The 17291-nt window shown below is 36.9% G+C and overlaps 1 pseudogene; it reads right to left on the bottom strand.

Annotated features, from left to right (window-relative positions):
* Positions 1–16114: 16114 nt before the first annotated feature.
* LOC115857455 (stAR-related lipid transfer protein 6-like) lies at positions 16115–17024 on the bottom strand (annotated as a pseudogene).
* Positions 17025–17291: the final 267 nt, after the last annotated feature.

Below are 17291 nucleotides of genomic sequence, written 5' to 3'. Positions count from 1 at the left end.
TGTTGAGCATCCTTTCATGTGTTTGCTGGCAATCTTCTTTGGAGAAATGTCTATTTAGATCTAGTGCCCAATTTTTGATTGGGTTGTTTGTTGTTTTTGATATTGAGCTGCATGAGCTGCCTGTAAATTTTGGAGATTAATCCTTTGTCAGTTGCTTCATTTGCAAATATTTTCTCCCATTCTGAGGGTTGTCTTTTCATTTTGTTTATGTTTCCCTTTGCTGTGCAAAGGCTTTTAAGTTTCATTAGGCCCCATTTGTTTATTTTTGTTTTTATTTCCATTTCTCTAGGAGGTGGGTCAAAAAGGATCTTGCTGTGATATATGTCAGAGTGCTCTGGCTATGTTTACCTCCAAGAGTTTTATAGTGTCTGGCCTTACATTTAGGCCTTTAATCCATTTTGAGTTTATTTTTGTATATGGTGTTAGGAAGTGTTCTGATTTCATTCTTTTACATGTAGCTGTCCAGTTTTCCCAGCACCACTTATTGAAGAAGCTGTCTTTTCTCCATTGTATATTCTTGCCTCCTTTATCAAAAATAAGGTGACTATATGTGCGTGGGTTTATCTCTGGGCTTTCTATCCTGTTCCGTTGATCTATATTTCTGTTTTTGTGCCAGTACCATACTGTCTTGATTACTGTAGCTTTGTAATATAGACTGAAGTCCAGGAGCCTGATTCCTCCAGCTCTGTTTTTCTTTCACAAGATTCATTTGGCTATTGGGGGTCTTTTATGTTTCCATACAAACTGTGAATTTGTTTGTTCTAGTTCTGTGAAAAACGCTATTGGTAGTTTGATGGGGATTACATTGAATCTGTAGATTGCTTTGGGTATTATAGTCATTTTCACAATGTTCATTCTTCCAATTCAAGAACATTGTATATCTCTCCACCTGTTTGTATCATCTTTAATTTCTTTCATCAGTGTCTTATAGTTTTCTGCATACAGGTCTTTTGTCTCCTTAGGTAGTTTTATTCCTAGGTATTTTATTCTTTTTATTGCAGTGGTAAATGGGAGTGCTTCCTTAATTTCTCCTACAGATTTCTCATCATTAGTGTAAAGGAGTGCAAGAGATTTCTGAGCATTAATTTTATATCCTGCTACTTTACCAAATTCATTGATTAGCTCTAGTAGTTTTCTGGTAGCATCTTTAGGATTCTCTATGTATAGTATCATGTCATATACAAACAGTGACAGCTTTACTTCTTCTTTTCCAATTTGGATTCCTTTTATTTATTTTTCTTCTCTGATTGCTGTGGCTAAAACTCCCAAAACTATGTTGAATAAGAGTGTGAGAGTGTACAGCCTTTTCTTGTCCCTGACCTTAGAGGAAATGGTTTCAGTTTTTCACCATTGAGAACGATATTGGCTGTGGGTTTGTCATATATGGCCTTTATTATGTTGAGGTACATTCCTTCTGTGCCTACTTTCTGGAGGGTTTTTATCATAAATGGGTGTTAAATTTTGTTGAAAGCCTTTTCTGCATCTATTGAGATGATCATATGGCTTTTCTCCTTCAATTTGTTAATATGATCTATCACATTGATTGATCTGTGTATATTGAAGAATCCTTGCATTCCTGGGATAAACCTCAGTTGAGCATGGTGTGTGATCCTTTTAATGTGCTGTTGGATTCTGTTTGCTAGTATTTTGTTGAGGATTTTTGCATCTATGTTCATCAGTGATATTGGCCTATAGTTTCCTTTCTTTGTGACATCTTTATCTGGTTTTGGTATCAGGGTGATGGTGGGCTCATAGAATGAGCTTGGGAGTGTTCCTCCCTCTGCTGTATTTTGGAAGAGTTTAAGAATGATAAGTGTTAGCTCTTCTCTAAATGTTTGATGGAATTCGCCTGTGAAGGCACCTGGTCCTGGGCTTTTGTTGGTTGGAAGATTTTTAGTCACAGTCTCAATTTCAGTGCTTGTGATTCGTCTGTTCATATTTTCTATTTCTTCCTGCTTCAGTCTTGGAAGGTTGTGCATTTCTAAGAATTTGTCCATTTCTTCCAGGTTGTCCATTTTATTGGCATAGAGTTGCTTGTAGTAATATCTCATGATCCTTTGTATTTCTGCAGTGTCAGTTTTTACTTCTCCTTTTTCATTTCTAATTGTATTGATTTGAGTCTTCTCCTTTTTTTCCTGATGCGTCCAGCTAGTGGTTTATCAATTTTGTTTATCTTCTCAAAGAACAAGCTTTTAGTTTTATTGATCTTTGTTGTCATTTCCTTCATTTCTTTTTCATTTATTTCTAATCTGATCTTTATGATTACTTTCCTTCTGGTAACTTTGTGGGTTTTTTTGTTCTTCTTGCTCTAATTGCTTTAGGTGTAAAGTTAGGTTATTTATTTGAGGTGTTTCTTGTTTCTGAGGTATGCTTGTATTGCTATAAACTTCCGTCTTAAAATGGCATTTGCTGCATCCCATAGGTTTTGGGTCATCGTGTTTTCATTGTGATTTTTTTTCTAGGTATTTTTTGATTTCCTCTATGATTTCTTCAGTGACCTCTTGGTTATTAAGTAGTGTATCGTTTAGCCTCCATGTGTTTGTATTTTCTACGGATTTTTTCCTGTAATTGATATTTAGTCTCATAGCTTTGTGGTCAGAAAAGATACATGATACAATTTCAATTATCTTAAATTTTGCAAGGCTTGATATGTGACCCAAAATATGATCTATCCTGGAGAATGTTGCATAAGCACTTGAGAAGAAAGTGTATTCTGTTGTTTTGGGATGGAATGTCTTATAAATATCAAATAAGTCCAGCTTGTTTAGTATGTAATTTAAAGCTTGTGTTTCCTTATTTATTTTTATTTTGGACGATCTGTCTATTGGTGAAAGTGGGGTATTAAATTCCCCTTCTATGATTGTGTTACTGTTGATTTCCCCTTTTATGGCTGTTAGCATTTGCCTTATGTATTGAGGTGTTCCTATGTTGGGTGCATCAATATTTACAATTGCTATAACTTCTTCTTGGATTGATCCCTTGATCATTATGTAGTGTCCTTCTTTGTCTCTTGTAATAGTCTTTATTTTAAAGTATCTTTTGTCTGATGTGAGAATTGCTACTCCAGCTTTCTTTTGATTTCCATTTGCATGGAATATCTTTTTCCATCCCCTCACTTTCAGACTGTACGTGCCCCTAGGTCTGAAGTGGGTCTCTTGTAGACAGCATATATACGGGTCTTGTTTTTGTATCCATTCAGCCAGTGTATGTCTTTTGGTGGGAGCATTTAATCCATTTACATTTAAGGTAATTATTGATATGTATGTTCCTATTACCATTTTCTGAATTGTTTTGCATTTATTATTGTAGGTCTTTTCCTTTTCTCATGTTTCTTGCCTAGCATTTGTTGTAGAGCTGGTTTGGTTGTCCTGAATTCTCTTAGATTTTGCTTGTCCATAAAGATTTTAATTTGTCCGTCGAATCTGAATGAGATTCTTGCTGGGTAGAGTAATCTTGGTTGTAGGTGTTTCCCTTTCATCACTTTAAATATGTCCGGCCACTCCCTTCTGGCTTGCAGAGTTTCTGCTGATAGATCAGCTGTTAACCTTATGGGGATTCCCCTGTATGTTATTTGTTGCTTTTACTTTGTTGCTTTTAATATTTTTCCTTTATATTTAGTTTTTGATAGTTTGATTAATATGTGTCTTGGTGTGTTTCTCCTTGGATTTATCCTGTATGGGACTCTCTGTGCTTCTTGGACTTCATTGACTATTTCCTTTCCCATATTAGGGAAGTTTTCAATTATAATCTCTTCAAATATTTTCTCAGTCCCTTTTTTGTCTCTTCTTCTTCTGGGACTCCCTATAATTCAAATGTTGGTGCATTTAATGCTGTCCCAGAAGCTTCTGAGACTGTCTTCAATTCTTTTCATTTATTTTTTCTTTATTCTGCTCTGCGGTAGTTATTTACACTATTTTATCTTCCAGGTCACTTATCCATTCTTCTGCCTCAGTTGTTCTGCTATTGATTCCTTCTAGAGAATTTTTAATTTCATTTATTGTGTTGTTCATCATTGTTTGTTTGCTCTTTAGTTCTTCTAGGTCCTTGTTAAAAGTTTCTTTTATTTTCTCCAATCTATTTCTAAGATTTTGGATCATTTTTACTATCATTGCTCTGAATTATTTTTCAGGTAGGCTGCCTATTTCATCTTCATTTGTTTGGTCTGGTGAGTTTTTACTTTGCTAATCATCTGCTGTGTGTTTCTCTGTCTTCTCATTTTGCTTAACTTACTGCATTTGGGGTCTCCTTTTTGCAGGCTGCAGGTTTGTAGTTCCTGTTGTTTTTGGTGTCTGCCCCCAGTGGGTAAGGTTGGGTCAGTGGGTTTTGTAGGCTTCCTGGTGGAGGGGACTGGTGCCTGTGTTCTGGTGGATGAGACTGGAGCTTGACAGGACCTCGTCTGGTGGTGTGTTTTGGGGTGTCTGTGAACTTATTATTATTTTAGGCAGCCTCTCTGCTAATGGGTGGGGTTGTGTTTCTGTTTTGCTAGTTGTTTGGCATAAGGTGTCCAGCACTGTAGCTTGCTGGTTGTTGAGTGGAGCTGGGTCTTAATGTTGAGATGGAGATCTCTGGGATCTGTGCCATTTGATATTACGTGGAGCTGGGAGGTCTGTGCCATTTGATATTACGTGGAGCTGGGAGGTCTCTGGTGGACCAATGTCCTAAACTCGGCTCTCCCACCTCAGAGGCACAGGCCTGACACATGGCCAGAGCACCAAGACACTGTCATCCACACAGCCAGGTACGTGGGGAGATTGTTGCCTCTTGGGAAGTCTGAGGTCTTCTGACAGTGTTCAGTAGGTGTTCTGTAGGAGTTGTTCCACATGTAGATGTATTTGTGGGGAGGGAGGTGATCTCCACGTCTTACTCCTCCGCCATCTTGAAGGTCTGCTACAGTGCTTTTTATAGTGCTTTTGTACCTGTTATCACATTTGGTTCATTTATAGGAATGTTCTGAAAGTTAAACACTTCCTTATTTGAGCAACTAATAGTTCTTTCAAATAATTTAATAAATCTCTTTTGGGTAGAAAAAAAAAGAAATTACATGAAGGATGCAGTTTTTTAGGCACATTATAATCTGGTGGTTTCAAAGGAGCACAGTCACAAAAGAAAAAATAGATAATTAGCTTTCATCAAAATTAAAAACTTTTGTTCATTAAAGGACACAAGCAAGAAAGTGAAAAAAACCCACATAATAAAAGAAAATAATTGAAAATTATATATGTGATAAGGGTTTAGTATACAGAATATATAAAGAAATTATATAACAACAAAGACAACAACCTAGTTTAAAAAAATGGGCAAAGCACTGAAACAGACATTATTCCAGAGAAGATAAGCACATGCAAAGTTGCTCAACATCATTAATTATTAGGGAAATGCAAAGAAAAACCACAATGAAGTACCATTTCATGACAGTAGGAAAGCTATTAAAAAAAAAAGTGGAAAATAACAAGTGTTCGTAAGGATGTGGAGAAATTGGAACCCTCATATACTGCTGGGGGAACGTAAAATTGTTAGCCTCTGTGAAAAACAATCTGGGAGTTTTAAAAAAGTTAAACATAGAGTTACCATATGATCCAGCAATTTCCTTCCTAGGTATATACCCAAGAGAATTGAAAACATACATCTAAACAAAGACTTGTACATTAATGTTCATAGCAATCAAAACCATTTTACTCATAATAGCTACAAAGTAGAAACAATTCAAGGGTCTATCAACTGACGAATAAATAAACAACATGTGATCCATCCATACAACTGAATATTATTTGGCAATAAAAAGGAATGAAATATTGTTACATGCTATAGCAGGGATTACTCTTGAAGACATAATGCTAACTGAAAGAAATCAGACAAAAAGACCATATGTTATATGATTCCATTTATATGAAATGTCCAGAAGAGTCAAATCAGTAGAGAAAGAAGGTAAATAAATGATTGCAAGGCTCTAGGGGACAGAGGAAAGGGAAGTGAGTTCTAATGGGTATGGGAATCTCTTCTTGAGACCATGAAAAATTTAAAAATTTTAATATATGTTATAGCAGATTTAATATAAACAAGAAAGAATCAGTAAACTGAAAGATAGAAAAAATTATTGAAAATGCTTCTCAGAGAAGAAAAGTAACAGAAAATATGTCAGTGAGTGACATGGAAGACAGTGAGAAGGCTTGGCATACTTCTAACTAAAGTACAAAAGAAGAGCACTGAGGCAATAGAAGGGAGTTAACATGTGAGAGTTTCAAATGTATTAAAAAAGCAGTCCTCATTTCAGAAAACTGAAAAAATTCTGAAGAGTATAAATAAAAAATCCACAAGTAGATTCAGCATAGCAGAACACAAAGACAAGAAGGGAGAAGACAGATTACCTATTGATATGGAGAGAAAAGGCAGATTTTCCAAGAGGAATGAATATTAAAATGGCAGTTGGCTCTCAAGAAAAAAAAAAAAAAAATGCAAGCCAGAAAAGAGTGGAATAATGTCTCGAAGATATTGAGAGAAAATAACTGTCATTCCAAAACTGAACACTTCATAAAAATATCTTCCAATAATGAGGGTAAAATAAAACATTTTCAGATTAAAAAAAACAAGAGAATGTGACAATAACCAACTCTTAATACAAGATATTCACAAAGGTGGAAGGTTTGAGGTACAAGAAGGAATAATGAGCAAAGACATAGATAAATACATGAGTAAATCTAAACAAAAAATCAACAGTATAAAATAATAATTAACAGTAATAATGTCTAACTTGTAGAATTAAATAAATAAGGTAGAACCAAAATTCTGTACAATAACAGCATATCAGTTGGGAGGAAGCTGATCAGAGTTAAAGTCATCTGAGGTTCTTGCATTGTTTATGAGGAAGGAAAAGATAATGATTAAACTTTGCATATTAAAATTTTTATAGCGAGCACTAACAGAATTAAAAAAAAGGTAATAGAGCACATAACTTCCAATTGCTAATGGGAAAAATAAAACGAGATTAAAAAAAGCCAAACCAAACCAAACCAAACCTTCTGTATTGGCTGTGTAACAAACTAGCCTAAAACTTAATGCCTTAAGACAATAATAATTTGTTATTGCTCATGAGCCTGTGAATTAATTGGGCAGTTCTGCTAATCTGGGCTAGTTTAGCTGTTCTTGAATGGAATCACTTATGCGATGTCATCAGGTGCTTGGTCCCTGGGAGCTGCCTGGTCTGAATCCATCTTACCTAGGACAACTCATCTCTGCTCTATGTGGTTTCTTATCCTCCAGCAGACTAGTATGCTCTTTTCACTTGGCAACTAGACAAGTTCCAACAGAATGAGTGAAAGCCTAGACCAGAGGTTGGCAAGCTTTCTCTGTAAAGATCCACACAGTGAATATCTCAGGTTTTATGGACTAGACCACTCAACTATGCCATTTTGTCAAGAAAGCATCCATAGCCAATATGTAAGTGGATGAGCTTTGCTGTGTTCCAATAAAACTTTACTTACAAAAATAGGCTGCAGGCCAGATTTGGCCAGTGGGCTGTAGTTTTTTGACTCCTGGCCTTGACTTAGAACTGGCACTAGATTCTCTTTCACTTCTTAATGGAAGGAATTGCCAAAAGGTCTTATTGCCAAAGGGATTTGCTTATAGGTAAAGGCATAATTGTGTCACATTTTAGATGAGGAATCCTCTATAATTTCAATAAATCAGAAAGAAGTCAAGAAAAGAGGGGGGAAAGGCCACAGAAAAAGCAAAAATAAGACAATAAAGCAATATAAATAAACTCAAACATGTCATTATTCACAAATTCACAGTAAATGTGAAGGGAATCTTCTCTCAATTTAAGGCTATAAAGCCAAAATTGCTAGAACTTCAAAGAGGAATTTTAAAATTCATCATCACTGTGGGAGATTTTAGCTCATTTCTCTCAGTAATTGATTAAGCAAATGACATTATGGAGTGCAGCTGAAGACATGCATCCTTCACAATTCTGCAATGCTAGTCCCAGATACATATTTGGAAGTTATTCACATATGTGTGCACCAAGATTCATGTACAAAGTGGCTCACAGAAAGCATCACATATAAAGCAAAAGGCTGAAACCAACCAAATATCAGTCCAAAGTATAATGAACAAAGAAAATGTGCATGAGGCTTGTAGTAGAATCTTACACAATAGAAAAACAAATATGAATGAACTCCAGCTACACAGATGTACCTTAGGAACTGAGAGGGCATGTACAAAGCATGTTGCTGAAAAGCACGTAAAATCTGATTTCATTTACCCAATGTTCAAAACATCCAAATTAAACAATATATTTTTAGAAATAAATACATATATGGTAAGACTATTAAGATGGACCTTACCTTTGTAGGTTATCTTTGTAGGATGAGAATGGGATGGGGAAGGGCGTACAGGGGTGTTCAAAGATATCTTTTAAGGAAGGAGTCCATTTTATATTATCTCTTTCCAATATAAATCAAGAAATCTTTTCTGAGTTTCCTGTCTTCTCATCCATTACTTCATTTGCATAATATATACCCTGTGAGACCGAACACATCTTAGTGGAGGCGGGAGAGAGAGAGAGGTTATGTGGCCTGGGGCAGATGAGGCTCTGGGTTCTCATATGTAAAAATTTCCCTTCCACCTTGCAATTACATTATCCAGAAAGTGGAAATTGTATCTTATTCTACTAAGCAGAAAAATTTTAATGCTGTTTTTCCAATTCTTATTATAAACGATGTTTATGCTTGGTAGAATATAATTTTATTTTTCTCTTTATTGATTCTGGTCTTTATTCTTGATTTTAATTAATGTGCATTTAGAAATTTTTGTATTGCTTAAAGGACTCTTCAAGCTAAAGTCTACAAACCACGTGTAACTGTTTAATACACTGAGTAAAATGTGTTACTGCAAAATTTACTCTGAGCATGTGATTGTTTAATCCACGAAGTAAAGTGTGTTATTACAAATTTTACTCTGGTGTCGGTGTGTCTTCCCTAACCTGATGCCATTAAACCAGGTGGTCCACCTATAAACCTTGCATCCTTTGGTAAATGAAATCGAGCCTTGGGCACTCCAGCCCTCCTCCTATTATTTGTCTGGAATCCTCCTGCTCACTCAATCACTCTTGATTCTGTGGGGTGGGACGGAGAGAGGCAATATTTTCCCATCTCAACCAAGGCCTCCCCTGCAGATGTGACCCCATCCTTTGAGAAACGGAAAGGCAGGGAGGCACAATGCTGAGAGATGACTGATCTCTTAGACGGGATGGGGCAGATGCATAAACTTCACTCCTTTCTTCGCTTTGTCTCTAGTGCCCAAAGAGCTTTGGGTCTTGAGGCCTTGACCCTCACCCTGATTCATGCTTGCCTGTGGGACTTGCTGGCAGAAGTGAGTTTCCATGGCTTGCTGCTCAGCACTCCCTAGCCCAGGGCTTTCACCTGTCCTCTGGCTCTGCCGGCCACGTGATATTTCAGTGCACCACCTCCTGATCCAGATCCAACAGCGAGTTGGAGCTATTATCGTCCCTTGCAAGCATTAAGGCCAAATCTTCATTTATTTCTTCACATATGTCGTTACCACTGATGATTAAGAATTTGTCTATAGTTTATTTGGCAGCTCATAATGTTAAAGAGAACATTGCTTCACCCTAAAGCTAGTAGCAAGATGACAGAAATACCAAACATGACATCACATCCAGATAAAACAATATCTAAGATCACCTTTCCCTGTGGTTCCCTCTTAAGACTGAGAAAACTTGGACTTACAAAAAAAAAAAAAAAAAGAATTTGTCTATAAAGCAAGACTGCTTGGGTTCCTGTCCCAGCTCTATCACTTACTAGCAGTGTGGCCTGGGACAAATTTTCATGGTTTTGTTCCTTGGTTTCCTCTTTGTAAAATGGATATACTAAAAATACCCATTTCATAGGTTTGTTTGAGAGGATTATTTAAAATATTGTAAAGTATTTAGGACATGCTTAGAATGTAGTAAACACTCAATAAATATCAGCAGTTCTTTCACTTATGTGTTAAGGAAAGTTCTTGGGTGCAAAAGGGAATTTTAAATCTAGAGATCAAGTATGAACTTTGAGAGAGATTTAGTGTTTTTTAAAATTTTCAATTGAAGTATAATTGGTTTACAATATTGTGTTAGTTTCAGGTGTACAGCAAAGTGATTCAATTATATGTATATGTTTTTCAGATTATTTTCCAATATAGGTTATTATAAGATAGTAAATATAGTTCCCTATGCTATACAGTAAATCCTTGTTGCTTATCTATTTTATATATACCTGGATGATAGCAGCAGTCACATTTCAACTGATGAAGACTGGGGTAGAATATGAAGGAAAAAAAGTATTGATTAGCTCCAAACTATTTCTGGTTCCAGTTATGCAGCTGACTTAGGGCAACTGCCATTACACAATGGGTAGCAATTGTCCCTTTTGGGAACAAATCATATTCTGGTTCTTTCCATTTTTACTTGTTATAAATAAATTCTTACAAATTGAACCCCATAGCAAAATGTCCTGCTCTCAGCAATATGTATTCTTTCCTAATGGACTGAGCTGGGTGAGTGAGACTCTCCCATCCAACCTGTGCAAACTGACTCTGTGTTCTGGGTGAATCCAATGTCATCCATACTGTTTTCTTGAGAAGAGATAATGTGATTTCCTTAGTCAACAGTTCTTAGTCTATCAAACCATAGGCCCATTTCAGGAAAACATCTGTCAGGTTTGCTTTTATTCCTATGAAAAAGGTAATTTTTTTTTTTTTTTTTTGGGTAATGGAAAAACCTACTAATCTAGGAAAGAACAATCTGGGCTTTGCAACTTACTAGCTATGTGACCTTGGTAAAATTAAATAACCTCTCTGAGCTATGATTTCTTCATCTAAAAAATGGGGGAATTGTAAGAGATGACACCTGAGGGTCTCTGGCTCACCTATCTCTTTCCCTTGCACCTAGAAAAGTGCCTTGGGGACCTACTATGTAGCACAGGGAACTCTGCTCAATGTTATTTGGCAGCCTGAATGGGAGGGGAGTTTGGGGGAGAATGGATACATGTATATGTATGGTTGAGTCACTTTGCTATGCACCTGAAACTATCACAACATTGTTAATCGGCTATACACTAATATAAAATAAAAAGGTAAAAAAAAGAAAAGAAAAGTGCCTTGGACATAAAAGATGCTTGATAACTGTTCAAAGAATTCGGATATGTAATAATGAGAAACTATGATCTGTCTTTTGCATTTTCATAGAATATCAACTCCTAGCACATAAGTAGAGCTCGGTGCATGTTTATTAAAAAGGAAATGATTTCCTTTTATTAGTAATAAAGAGTTTCAGATAATGCAATTTGAATTGTGGGTAATCTACAGTTAATAATCTTTAAACCATATTATTTAAAATGAATAAATAGATATAAGAAAATCAATCATTGTGACTTGCCCTTTCCCAGTCTTCCCTGGAGAGCTCAGCCATGTGGTTTCTGATTCATTGCCTTCATAAAGGGATTTTTTCACACAGAGGAGCACCCCAAGTGAGCTTGAATCTGAAGATCTCAGGACATGGCTTTTGACATGGAAACTGGTGAGGAAGTGAGGTCTCTGGTCACTCAGTGCTTTCAGAGTCAATAACACAAATGTCAAATCATGAAGGAAGATCTCACACCAGCAATACAAGGAAGAGACAGCATTTATGATGAACTATTTTCCTCCAGGAGATGAGGGACTCCTTGGCATTGGTGAAAGCCATCTACTGTCCAGCCCAACCAGAAAACCTTAGAGTCCTCCAGGTGGACAGAACATAGCCTAGAGGATTGTGAGTGGAATCACTGATTTGAAGGCTCTCCGGACACATGATTTTCTTTATAAATCTTGATTTGTTGATATGACATATGAAGGATCTGTTGATATCAGTCTGTTACACAAATATAGTTTCCCTAATGAGGACTTATTTGCAGATATAAATCAGGTAAAATCTATGAAGACCTCAGCACAAAACCATTAATCTTGATGAAAAAAGAATACACTGTGAATGCTCTGGAGAATGGAGCCTATCATCTTCTGTGAAATTTGGACATTTTTAGAACAAAATTTCTGTGTATCCAACTACTGCTCTTCATTCAAGGTCCAGCTTTCTGGTCAACCCCCTCCATAAAGCCTGTTCTCATCCAGCTTTCTGGTCAACCCCCTCCATAAAGGTGTTCTCATGACCTGTTTCACCCAGCTGAAAGTGAATTTTCTCCCTTCTTAGAATTTGGTTTCTCTCTTGAGGCCCCGAGAAATTCTTCCTTCCATTACAGTCACTTAGACTTGTGTTTCTTTTTTTTCCTTCTTTGAGTCTTATTGAGATATAATTGACATATAATATTGTATTTGTTTAAGGTGTACGACATAATGACATGATATATGTATATATTGTGAAATGATTGCCATGATAAGTCTAGTTAACATCCATCACCTCTCATAGTTACAAATTTTTTTCTTGTGATGAGAACTTTTAAGATCTCCTCTCTTAGCAACTTTCAATATGCAATACAGTATTATTAATTACAGCCACCATGCTGTACACAATCCCAGGATTCATTTTTCTTATAATTGGAAATTTTGACCACCTTCACCCCTTTTGCCCACCCCCACCCCCAGCTTCTGGCAGCCAATCTATTCTCTGTATATATGAGTTCAGTTTTTTTAGATTCCACACTAAATGAGATTGGGCTGTGTTTTCATTCCTTCACTAGACCAAGGAGCAGGAACTGCTGTGACCATCATTGTCTCCTGAGCTGAGCTGATTGCCTGCCAAAGTGATGTTCGGTGTGTAGTAAATAGTAAAAAAAAAAAAAAAAAAGAAGCATTAATCTAATATTTCAGAATTCAATATCACCTTCTCTTTTAAATAACTCTACTTGATTCAACTTTAGGACCTAATTTATACAGAAGCCCTCGGGCTTAGTAGATGGAGTTAGGTCTGGAAGTTGGGAGATGCTTTTTACTGCTCATTTACTAAGGACCCTTGGGGGAAAAGACATTACTTATCACTTCTTTCCTGGAATAGTAGAACTGAAAGGATGCATAAAGGTCATTTAGTCTATTTCCTGGGACACACAGAGGAAGAGGGACTTGTATAGATTGGCACTATACATTAGTGGTCAAGTCAGAGTTGAAGGCTGCTTCCTGACCCTAATCTATGTGATACAAGTCAAAGTGGTGGTGACCTTGGTTGGTGGATTGGCTGGGAAGAGGTAGGAAGAAATTCTCTTAGGTGATAGAAATATTCTCTATCTTGATCTAGACGGTGGTTGCTGGAAAGTATACACATGTAAAAATTCCCCAGTTCTACACCTAAGATTTACACATTTTACTAAGCATAACATTATACTTCAGAAAAAAGGAAAAAACTGCATGCAATATTTTAATGAAACTACCTAGTTCCTCATCCATTATTTTATTCTTTCTATTTCTTACATGTCTGCAATTTTTCTGATTACAAAATAATACATAGTAAAAATTCCAACATATCAGAAATGTAAAAACTTAGATAATGAATATATTTCAAAATGCCATTCTTTAGAGAAGAAATATTGTTAAAATTTTATTATTCCTAGCGTGTATTTTCATTTTAAAAAGGAGCTCCTTTGAGAGTACAGAAATACTAAGTGTTGCCCCCTGGTTCATAATCTCTAGGAAATAGTGGAGAAGTGGTGACAAGCTGCTATTGGAAGCCACACTGTCCCCTGGTTCTCAAGCTTCTTAAGCCCAGGTCTCCTTTTGGTTCTGGACAAGTCTTGGTTTTCTCCATCATTTGTTTTTGCCTAAACAAACTTCAGAGTTTGGGTCTTGTTTATCTTTTCGGTGACTCCTCCGTTCTACCTTCCTTTTTGTGGCCATCTCTCCAACTGACATTAGAAAAGTATTACCATGTCACCAGTTCTTCCATTATTGAAGATTGTAAAACAGGTTCATGTTACTGCTCTGCTTCAAAGATCTGTTGCTAAACACTACAGAAGAGGGAACAAAAGGTGTAATGTAAGTAACCAACCAAGAACTGACAGTCTCAGGGAGCTGTGAACACAGGTCTCCCTTATAAAATACAGGTAGCAAGGTTTTAAATTTCTTCACATTCCCATTCACATTAGCAGAGGGTAAGCAGTTGATTTTGTCTTCTTTTATATCCCACACGTTGGATAGGGAGATAATGAGGATAGAAATTAGCTTGTCTGCTTGAACTTGGAACTTGCCAGCTTGTCCTTTCCTTCTCTTCCTCTCCTGACCATTTCGATCCTGAATAAAAATTGGTGGGTCCAAGCAGGGTAAGTGTTAGAGCTTAGAGCATCTAGTTGTGCTAGAAAGCTAAGGAAGTGCTCAAAGAATGATGTGGACACATCAGAAGGACACAGAGCATCAAAATAAGCAATGATAGTAAGACTATAAGCCACATTATATACATGTTGACTATGAGTCAATAAATGAATAAACTGAAAGTGTGAGGAAGAAGAGGATATTTACATAATTTCAAGGTACCTTGAAATGCCTGTTAATTACAAAGGGGAAAAGATCAGTTTTACAGTGGGTAAGTCTGGCAGACTCTAACTGAGTGATCAAAGTGCACATCAACAGTAATGGAACACATTGAAGATCATACGCAATGAGAAGAACACAGCACCACTCCTGTGATATTCCTGCCAGAGATGAAAAACCTAGATCTAGTTGTGAGGAAACATCAGGAAACATAAATTGAGGGATAGTCTACCAAATAACTAAGCAGTAATCTTCAAAACTTCAAGGCCACGAAAGTGTTTCAAATAGAAATAATTAAAGAGACATGCATTGTGTGATTCCGAACTGTATCCTTTTGCTATAAAGGATAAAGGACATTATTGTAACAATTGGTGAAATTTGAATCAAGCCCGAGGAGGAAATGGTGGCAACTTATGAATGTGAATTTCCTGATTTTAATGGTTGTGCTGTGTTCATGGGGAAGAATTTTCTTGTGTTTTGGAAATATTGGTGGGGAGATTAAAAAAGTATGATGTCAGCAACATATTCTCAAATAGTTCAGAGGGGGAAAAGTTTTTGTATGATACTTGCAGCTCTTCCGTAAGTTTGAGATAATTTCAAAATTAAAAAAAAAAATTCTAATTGGATGCCATGATTTAAACAGTTCCTAGAGATAACGTTCTACTTTAAGGCAAAATACACTACCTGCCTTTCCCTTGCTTCTGTTTCTCTAAGATTATCTGCTTGTGAATCACTATGCTGTATACCTAAAACTTACATAATATTGCAAATCAGCTATACCTCAGTTTAAAAAAAAAAAGAATATGTCTAACCAAAAAAAAAAAAAAAAAAGATTGGGAGTTTGAGGTGCTTGTGTGAGTGGAGAAAAAGGGATTATGTGACATCTTGATATGGAGGAAGGCAGGAGAATCAGCAGGTCCACATGGTTTCCTGGCACCATCTTCTGCTTCCTCTGGTTTCTGAGGCATTGTCTTTGTCACTGATTGCAGCTAATATCTACCATCAACCGGTATTTCTCTCTGGGCTTGGTTTCTCTCTGAGCTTGGTTAATCTAGTGACGCTCCCTGGCTGCCCCTACATTATCTTAGCTCTTACTCACATTTTAGACGCTTCTGAGTCTCTATGCCCTCTCTCTGGCCCCCTGAAACAAGCAGTTCAGTCCAACTTTTACTGTGGAGTTTCCCCTCCCCTTGCTATATGGCCCTGGGGCAAGTCATCTGCCTCAAAAACTCAGCAATTCTTGAGATTTCCTTCTAGGACGTAATGTAGGTCTACATCTATAGGAGCCCCTGGCCTCATGGGTTTCTTCAGATCATCTAAAAGTGCTTAGTATTTAAATAGAAATAATGTAGTATATTCTAAATGAGGATTTAGAGCTGCTTGGAGAAACTAAATATCATGGCCTTTCTCTATCTAATTGTGTTGCCAAATTTATTTATTTTTTCGAGATTAAAAACTATATTTAATGCTTCTCTTGTACAACTATGAGCTCTCATTTTCACAAAGTACCTTCAGTAGTTTGTTCAAGAATACTGTTTAGAATAGTGTAACAGTATTTATGCATATTGACTTAGAAGTAAAAGGCAGTAACTGTCACACATGATTTTCAGTGGCCTCATTTCTTCTTTAGGAATGATGAATGCCCATTATGATGACATCCACGTCCTGGGAATTTTGTTTGCCTTTATTCCATCTTTTACATTGAGGATGAAGCTTACTAAATTGGAAGACATGGTTGCTTAAATTATTGACGGGGCCAATTTTCCTCTCATTTCTTTCTGGACAAACATCACTAGTTTGGAATACGCTGGGTTCTCTGGCAGAGGTGAACACATATAGCCACAAGCATGGTTACAACCACGAATATAATTTGAAGCTGGAGGATATGCTGGAAAATACACACTAGAAGAACTGATAATATCCATATTCCCTTTGTAGTGCTTCAAATACACTAAGTCGATAAAATCTCGGGGGGATATGGCAAAACTTTGTGTAATGGTATAACACATGAATGTGTCCAAATCCAAATTTTGTACCATGTTGTACACTTTTCAATGATTTGTCCCATGTAATTCTGTTTTCAGGTTTGTAGAGGAAATCAGATAGTTTAGATGTTTACTCCAGAATTATTCCTTCAACACGATATAGATTTCCATGGAATTTTTTAGAAGCCTTGCTGGAAACAGTTATCTTTCTCTCAAAGGGGAATAAAAATGCACAAATAAGTTAATGAAGTCTTAACCACTTTCCAGCCTGATGTTTCTTTTTCTTTTTTTGTTTTTTACCGTACGCGGGCCTCTCACTGTTGTGGCCTCTCCCTTTGCGGAGCACAGGCTCCGGACGCGCAGGCTCAGCGGCCATGGCTCACGGGCCCATCCTCCCGGACCGGGGCACGAACCCATGTCCCCTGCATCGGCAGGCGGACTCTCAACCACTGCGCCACCAGGGAAGCCCCAGCCTGATGTTTCTTGATAGTAACCTAAAACTTCGTGAGCAGTTTGTTGGGCAAGTGCTTTATAGTCCATCTACATTTCCTAGTAGATCTAGTCCAGAATTTTAATAACTATTAGGACTCTTCTCCAAATCCTTGTGGTGATCTCCATACCTTTCAACCTGGTGATGTAACATCGGATGAGCTGGAACATATTCAGATGGAGTAATGGTCAAGGATATCTTCACCCACAGGGTCAGCGGAAAATAAACACAAACCAAGATTGAGATGGCATCTTTTTCTGATAAGTTGAAACTGGATTCTTCGCACCTCGTATCCTGTCCCAGTCTTGTATACAGGT

This window comes from Globicephala melas, chromosome 4, assembly GCF_963455315.2.
Source record: "Globicephala melas chromosome 4, mGloMel1.2, whole genome shotgun sequence".
Taxonomy (NCBI): Eukaryota; Metazoa; Chordata; class Mammalia; order Artiodactyla; family Delphinidae; genus Globicephala; species Globicephala melas.
The sequence above is the reverse complement of the archived record's forward strand: the minus strand, read 5'-3'. Positions and strand labels throughout refer to the sequence as shown.